Source organism: Nicotiana sylvestris, chromosome 12 (genome assembly GCF_000393655.2).
Source record: "Nicotiana sylvestris chromosome 12, ASM39365v2, whole genome shotgun sequence".
NCBI classification, from domain to species: Eukaryota; Viridiplantae; Streptophyta; class Magnoliopsida; order Solanales; family Solanaceae; genus Nicotiana; species Nicotiana sylvestris.
The window spans coordinates 32666067-32675261 of NC_091068.1; positions in this window are offsets into that span (position 1 = coordinate 32666067).

Here is a 9195-nt window from a genome sequence, read left to right on the forward strand (position 1 = left end):
CATAAAATAGACTCCATTACGCGCAAATAAAGTGTAATGTATCATTAAAGCATATAAAATGCAAGGAAAATAATGTACGAAATAATGGAATTATAGCCACATATCAATACCCCACACTTAAACGTTGCTTGTCCTCGAGCAATCAATCTACACTTGTAGACACAACCCTTTTTTTAAGCAATTCCTTTAACTCATCACTCCAAAAAAATTTAAAATAGTCTAAGAAAAAAGGTGTAACATTCTCACCTCAAGATTTGACTCTCAAATACCATGCCTTATTTAAAATTCACTTACTTACTCTAACATGGAGGTCAATAACATTACCCTTCCTTTATGAATCATGTGCCCTCACCCGACAAAGAGCTCGGTTCCACATATGATGAATTTTAAGAACGTAGGAACTCAAGATAGGAAAAATTCTCTCACTCTCAGAAATAACATTCATATGCCACAAATGATGCACCATAGGCTTGCCCATAGACACAAACCTTTTTTAAGCAATTCCTTTAACTCATCACTCCAAGAATTTTTAAAATAGTCTAAGCAAAAAGGTGTAACATCCTCACCTCAAGATTTGACTCTCAAATACCATGCCTTATTTACAATTCACTTACTTACTCTAACATGGAGGTCAATGACATTACCCTTCCTTTATGAATCATATGCCCTCACCCGACAAAGAGCTCAGTTCCACATATGATGAATTTTAAGAACGTAGGAACTCAAGATAGGAAAAATTCTCTCGCTCTCAGAAATAACATTCATATGCCACAAATGATGCACCATAGGCTTGCCCGTAGTGTAGTACTTTACTAATCGAGCTCATTTAGTCTAAGATCAAGTAGGACTTTCATTGGTTGTATGTAGGTTGCGGGTCGGGTAGGATACATTTGAATATAAGTTACTACACCTCCCTTAAGCACTTTAATACATATACTTTAACATTCAAGACCATACTTATGTCAAACCAAGACTCCGCCTTAACTTCACTTTATATTACCCCCTACTTCTTTAAGCACCAGTATATCACTAGCCACTACCATCAAGAATTACTTTCCATACAATACGGCTATTTTTCTCTCTTCTTTCTCTTCTTTTTTTTTCTTTCAATCCAAGTAGCTTTTATTTATATTTTTTTTTTCAAACGGTGCATCTTTCTCCTTATTTCAATTGTTCCACTCAAAAGCCAATCTGCCACCCACACTTTAATTTTTTCATAATTCATCACAATTCAAGTGCTCATGAGAGGTGACAAGGTTCAAATATATGGTCGATTCAAATAAAGGGGTATGACTTGTAATGTGGTTACCAAAGAAACAGGATTATAGGCTCAAAGGAGTTAACTACGATACATAACATTTAGGTGGGTACACTATATATATCTGGCTTAACAAAGAAATGCCTATATCACTTCTCAGACTAAACAAGACTACTATTTCGCTTTGTACACACACATGGCAAGTTCTAGGCATCAAATGCAATGTACAGAATACATACAAATCTCACACAGACATGACACATAATTCACTTAGGATTGGTTTTACCACGACACTCCAATCAAAGCAATTAAGCAAAATTAAGAATCTACGATTAAGGTACTTCTACTAGAGTCAAAAACTGAATCTAAGCGTCACAACCAGAGTATTAACTATTCTCAAGGCATAATAACGTTAAGAGATATTGCTGCCATTAAATGCATAACCCAGTGGTTCCTACTCCTAAAAAGTAAAACTAACTACATCTGGTTCAACTAAAAACTCTTGGAAAAGAACCGCAGCCCAAAAAACCAAGGGGGAATTACTACACTACCTACAAGAAAATCTTTTTGGTATTTTTTTTTTCTTTAGACTTACTTCCCTCAAGAAAACTGTCTAGGAGATCCATCGTCGGGAAAAGTCCAATTTTATTTTTTTTATTTTTTATTTTTCATTTTTTCGATTTTTTTAATGTTTTCTAACTAAAAACAAATAACAAAAACAAAAACGACAACAAATTCTTAAAAAATATTAGCTAATGAAAACGACACTTACTAAAACAACAAAAACGAGCAACTACTACTAATTTCTACAAGTCCACACCCCACACTTAGAGCATGCATTGTCCTCAGTGCATGCACAAATTGACAAAACAAGAAAAATGAGTAGGGTGCAAGGGAACTCCCTGATTAAGCTGCGTCCTTATCTCTGACGATCTCCACTCTTCATCTTGTGCTTCCTGCTCATCATCATTATCGCCCTCATTATCTGACTGCTCTGGCTCGGCCTCAGGCTGCTCAGGTGTGTTGATATCCTCATCATCGGGGAGTCTGTATCCATCACCTATCCCAACCAGTTGTTGGGCATGAGCATTGAGCGGGTACCGCTGCTCCAATAAGGTCCTCTCCTCAGATGTGGCCGACCGACCCCCTATCCTCAGCTGCAAATCCATCATCTCATAGAGATGGACCATAAAACTATCATTACGAGCATTACGCTCGGCACCTGTCAAAGATGTCATGGCAGTCTCCTCTTTCATTCGGATACTAGTGATGTCTGTTTGTCGTAGAGGCTGATCAATAGTGTGGTCAAACTCTGGCTCCTCCTCAACCTCCTCATGTATTAAGAACTGAGTCAAAAAATTAGCAAATGGCATCCGATCGACCTTCTTACTCGTTCTGACTAAAGACATCTGGTAGAGGATCAAATGACCCACATTCACCCTTTGAACCACCATAAGGAAGTATAGTACACAAGTCCTCTCACGGCTAATGAGCGTGGTATGATTGCACGGTAGAAGGCGTGCATTTATCAGCTTAAGACACACTTGAGTCTCCACCCTCATCTTCTTCTTGGGGAATCTCTTATGCCGATTTGTTTTCTTATCCTGTACCCACACTGCTGTAGAATCAATACCACAAAGTATGTGTCTCAACTCTTTATATGTAGGCCGGTGAATGAAGTAGTCCAATGGCTCCATAGGAACATCCGAAGCACCTAAAAAGTTACATATGGTTGTGGCTGAGAAATCAATCAATCGTCCACGAATCGACACTAGCTGTTCAGTATCCTGTGGATCAAACCCTATATAGAATTCCCGGACTAGATTGAGATTTAATATCCTGTGTGTTCTTGAATACATAGCTCAACCCCAAATCCTTGATACCCCTCCAAATTGCCTAATACTTTGCTTTCAGGCTGCGTTCATGGATAGCTGCTTCCAGGTGTACATGTTTAGGCCTATAGTGCCTGTACCAATCCTTAGTATATGGGGGTATGCTGTTGATGCCAAACTCCCATTGGCCTTAGGGTTATGGACGGATGGCTGCTACAGTTGCCACAGCTTGTGCTCCACTTAGACTGGAGGTAGCTTCTCCCCCTTTTCTCTTCTTTGGGGGAGGTGCGAAGGTCACCTTTGCTTTAGCCGGAGCAGTGGAAACAGACTTTCCTTTGCATGTGTCTTTTCTCGGAGGCATCTTCGTTCCTATACAAGTAATCATTAATCAGCTAAAATTGTATTACACATTACACACATAGTCTTGCCTAACTTTCTGAGGTTACTCAGACTTCACCTCATATTTTCTTAACGTTAGAATCAAACAATAACACATGGGCTACCCATGAGCCACCCCACACGTAAAATTTTAACGTGGTGCACGACTACATAATACTAGTCTATTAATCTCAGAGACTCGGGCTCCAATGGGGACAAGGAATGCCATTGAGGAATTATACCAAACACTTAGCATGCACTAGTGCCATGTGAGTGCTTATATGGGTGAGGGATTGCCTCACCTTCCCAGATCAGCTTGGGAGTTCCGTACTACCACGTGTTCATACAATAGCAACACCATTCCTATGGGGTTCGATAATCCGGGGGATTGGGACAAAAAACCATTATTATAATAAAGAACAACCCCCAACTTTCATGTATAATTGCATACCTTTACCCAACTTAAAATTGCAAAGCAAAGATATAAGAATCATAACTTAGAAGCTTTAAAAGGAAGGAGTTGCTTGTGAATTGCTGGTGCAAGTGCACAAAATAGCAGTACTATTTACCGTGAAAATGGTAACAACAATTAAATTTATAAATGGGATTCTTAAAATACGTGATCTATTCCCGAGCTAGTTGTTAGAGTAGTTGATGCTAATAATATGGAGTTTAAAGATTAAATACGAGCTAAAACGAGATAATAATCAAACCGAAAGGCCTGCTGCCCGAACGCCGGTCTGGTCGATGAGAGACCTTGGGATCGGCGTCAGACTCGAGCTCGAGATATCGAGGATAGTTGGGGATGGGATAACAGTTGGAGATATAATTAAACAATGCTCTTTATGGCCACTATTAAGGTATATGATGAAGAACAAGTAAGAAAGCGATGGATATTGAGATAACTTTGAGCCAATATCGAGTGGCAAACAAAGAACAGGCAAGACGACAACAAAGCTAAATGAATTTGAACCAGTGAGGGCAAACGAGTTAGAGAGGAGAAAGAGAGAGAAGATATTATTGCACTTGTGGAGAAAATGGAGCTCTGCCCTTACAGGGTGCTAGCGACTCCTCTTTTATAAAAAGGGGGAAGTCCAATCTTAGTACAAAATACGTTGCGTGATACAAGAAAATAGGATGGGGCAATCGGCTAGCTCTGTGATGTGTGCGTGGGCTGATGTCGAGCCACTTGAATAGACTTGATCGACCCCGGGTGCATTCCTCGAGAGGTCCCTGTATTCGCTGAGGCTTTGGCCGACATTATCCTCGGTGGAGTATCGCCCGATCTTGAGGGAAATGATGGCTCGAGATCCCGGGCTTCCAGGATCACCCTTCGAGGTATTCAGTTGAGAAGAAATCGGTCTCCCAAATTTCACCGTGTACAGATAGTCTCCGTGTTTATTAGAGGGAAGTGATAAGAAATGATTTTGATACTCCATTCTTGATCCCCCATAATGACATCGTGCTAACGGTGCAACCCTTTTTTTTATAGGTGTTGAGGCATTTTGCCTTCCCGCTTCTCTAGGATTACCCAAAATGTCGTGATTCTTCGATCTTTTGTTGATATCGGTTCAGCTTCTATGAACGCATTAATTGCGCCTGGTGTTACGCTTTTCGAGGGCAGTAATGGCGTCGCCGGTTACTTTGCTCTCCCTATAAATGGGGCTTTTCGTGATTGGCCTTTTATCCAAATTTCCTTTGATATCCATCTTTTCTTCCTTTCCCGCTATCTTCAATTTCTGCCATCTTGTCATGTTTTGAGCCTGTGGCCTCAAGATATTATGCCATGTGTATCGTGGCCCAACCCTCGGTCCTCTTTCGATCGGGCGAAGTTGTGCCGCTGTGATGCTGTTATTGTTGTTGTTATTTCTGCTGTCGTTGGCCCGGGGTGATGAGGTAGAGGATCGATTTCCTTCGGCCTGGGAGTACTTTAGATTATGCACCGCTGCTCAAGAGGGGGCTCGGATTATACACCGCTGCTCAAGAGGGGGCTTCGGCTGGGCGTGTTACACCCCTTTTGGGTTCCAGGGGGATATGTTGGCGGTCTCTATCGGTTGTTGCCTTCCGGGACGAGGCAACGTCTCAAGAAGTGGCTTCAAAACGGCAGTACTGGCGAAGCTCGTACTAGCCAAATTTTTCACCCAGCCACTTCTCGTGTTCTTCTGGCTTCTCTTTCGTTATTTTGCTCTTCTCCCCTGCCTTCCTTTTGAAGATGCCATTCCGGGAGGATTGGGATGTGGTCCCCGAGGGGATCGGACTTGGAAAATATTGTCTTTGAGGTCATATGCCTGAGAGGATGATGACAAAGATGCAACATGAATAGGCTAGATCCTTAGGCTCCTGCTGTATGCGTATCACTTGTACTTATTCATTCTTTCGTAAGGATCCTCCGTGGGCTTTTGTAACCATATGTAATGTATCCATATGTAAGGACCCATCGGGGGTCGTTGTAAGAGAACACTTGTATAAATACAAAGATACTTTCTTGGTTCCTTCCTTCGATACTTGCTGTATTTCTTTATATTTTTGGCAGCTTCGAGTGCATGATCCTGTTTCGTCGCCTGTGATATTGGATTTGAGTATTTTCCCCAGCCTTTGGTTGATGAAACGGCTTCGCGCGGGGTCTTTTATGATTTCTCGAACCGGACCCAAATTAGGCCAATAACCTCGGGCCGCTGGGATCCTTTCCCTGTGTGAAAGCGTGGATAACATCTCCAGGCCTCATAATGGCCTTTGAGAAGAGGCTTTCTTGGAAGCAATATCTGAATGGAGGCCTGGCTGTGTTTCGGGCCGCCCGAGTCATTACTCGGAATCTGTTTTGCACGGGAGTTTATTAGGGATGCCCATTTCTTCATAAACCAGCCTTCTTTGGTGGAGGCCTCTTGAGGCTGGACGCCAATTTGGTGAAGGTATTGTTGGTTAGCTGGGGCACTATCTTGCTATGGCGGAGGTCTTTGGGGTTGAGCATTACCTTGAGACCGGAGGCGGTGCCTTTGATTGGTGTTGACTCGTTCTGACTCTTTTTGTATGTAGTCGCAAGGTTGCTTCTGCTTCCCAGAGGTCCTCGAGATTCGCTGATTTTGTGATGCTGGTGGGTCATGCCCTTAGCACCTGCTTATTAGGGGCACGACAAAGACCGGACATGGCGATAGAGGAGATGTGTGCTCCATAATCATGAAGGAGCTTTTATCGGGGCGAGACGGGCCCGTGCTTCTGAGGAGAGTGCATCATTCGAGCCTGGTGTTTCCGAAGTCCTTAGTTCCGGAGCGGCAGTTCCTTTGGCCAACAAGGGTTGGGATATCAGGAGGATGCTCGGTCATCGAGTAGGTTTTCCGGCTTCACCTCGTGGTAGGTTTTAGCACGATCCCTCCGTATATCGGGTCTTTGAGTTGTTCCGTCAAAGGGCTATACTTCGGGGGGCCCTGGATGAAGGCAGGCCCCTTAGGATTCTTGGCGAGGGAAAAAAGGGTTGAGCTGGTGCACTGGCGATTTGGGACATATCGGAGCTCGCTTTACAGAAACCTTTCAGTGAGGCAAGAGTCTTTTTTCGCCTTTTCGACCTTAGGGGCGGAGCTGATCGAGCTAGGAATACCTGAAGTATCAAAATGCAGGCTTCGAGCTCTGATCTGAATCGATATAATTGTGAAGTTGTAGCTTGATTTCTCAAAAGTCCAGATTGGAAACGATCGGTGCCTGGATTGGCATAGTACTAATGCTGGAGCGAGGATGATGAAGGAGTGGCGACTTGTCGCCGATGATTGAGTCGGGTCGGAGCGGGCCTTCGAGGGACGCCTTCATCGTAGATCTTCGGGACAGGCACTTGAAGAGACCCATGCCCGGGGTTCCGTCCTTCTAGAAGGATTTGCTTGAGCGAAGGTAGTCGGGCGTGATACCCAATTTGTTTTTTGTCGATGCCACGAAGAACGAGGCCGGGGCTGGTAGGTCGTAACCTTTTAGGGGTGGAGCATAGATTTTGCCACTTTGTATTTTGCTGTTTATAGAGCATGCTTGTGGATGGAGAGCGCACCTTTCGTGCATATATATATATATATATATATATATATATATATAATGAGAGAAATCTTGAAGTTTTACCTCTTTTTTTGCCTCCTTTGTATCTCTCCTCGTATTGCCTTTGATCCGATGGGCTGGTCTCCGTGTTTTGGTGGGATGCTCGTGGGTTCGGAGCTGATCAGGCAGGACTGGGGGCTCTTAAGTTCTTTCCTGTCTGCATGGGCGGACGGCGATGGCCTTTTATGCTTCGGGTTGAAGGGACCTTATAGGTGGGTGGCCCGGAGGCTCGCTAATATGGGCATCTATGTCGTGCCCTTAGGCATATTTTAGTTTAGCCATTTTGGGTCTAGTCTCGGAATTACGTTGCGATTAGAGCTTCAACTGACCCTCAAGTTCTTTCCTGGCTTCATGGGCAGATGGCAATGGCATTTTGTGCTTCGGGTCGAAGCGACCTTACATGTGGGTGGCCCGGAGGCTCATTGATATGGGCATCTATTCCGTGCCCTTAGGCATATTATAGTTTAGCCATTTTGGGTCCAGTTTCCGAGTCGCGTTGCGATTCGAGCTTCAACTGACCCTCAAGTTCTTTCCTGCCTGCATGGGTAGAGGCAATGGCCTTTTGTGCTTCGGGTCAAAGTACCTTACAGGTGCGTGGCCCCGAGGCTCACTCGGCTAGTTGGCAGTGGCATTTATGCCATGCCCTTAGGCATATTGTAGTTTAGCCATTTTGGGTCCAATCTCCGAGACGCGTTGCGATTCGAGCTTTAATTAACCCTTAAGTATTTTTAGACCGGCGATAGTGTCTTTTATGTTGTTTTGGTCATCGATATCTTTCCATATGTGGCCCGGAGGCTTGCATAGTTAACTGTTTTGGATCCGGTCTCCGAATCGGATTACGATTCGAGCTCATTTTAATCCTCAAATTGTCAATTATTTAGCTGGCGACAATGACTCTTACGTTGTTTGGTCATAGAGACATTTTAATATGTGGCCCGGAGGCTTGCTTAGCTAGCGACAATGGCTCTTACGCTATTTTTTGCCCGTGGGCTTTTTGTAGGCTTTGTTTTCCGCTCGTTAAGGTCTTTTGAAAGATTTTTTCCTGACCCGTCATCGGTTCTGGAATAACCTCGATTTCAAGTCATTATCGGCGATGTTTCGAGCACCTCGGAAGGTTCATAGCTCGTAGGCTGAGTAGGTCGAAGCCTTATGATTTGGAGCTGACGTGGTCGAATCTCGTTTTTGCATGTTGAGGGAAGCCTGTTTTAATCGGTTCTTTCTGAAGTATATTCGAAGTAGTGGCCTACAATTTTTGTTTAGCGACGGTCGGGCATCTCAAGCCGCGTTAGTTAAGCTGTATCAGCCATTTTGACCGTAGTCATATGTGTTTGGTCGTAGCCATTTTTTATCCTGAGTGACAGTTTAGGCGTCTACACCGAGGGTATGCCCTTTCGGGATTTTTACAAATGCGACATATAGCCTAAACTTAGGGATTTTCATGCCTGTTGAGATCTTACAGTTTTTGTAATGTAGAATAGATCTGGTTACGTCGAGTCTGCCCGCTAGGGGTCTTACAGTTTTGGGTTTTCCAGCGCATGGCGATTGGCGATGAATGACAGTCTCCGAGTCATCAAACTTGTTTAAGCGTGAAGACCGCTTTTCATGAGCTCGGAGTTGCCTTGCAGGGGCTTTTTGAGCCCAGAGTTTCGACCTTGG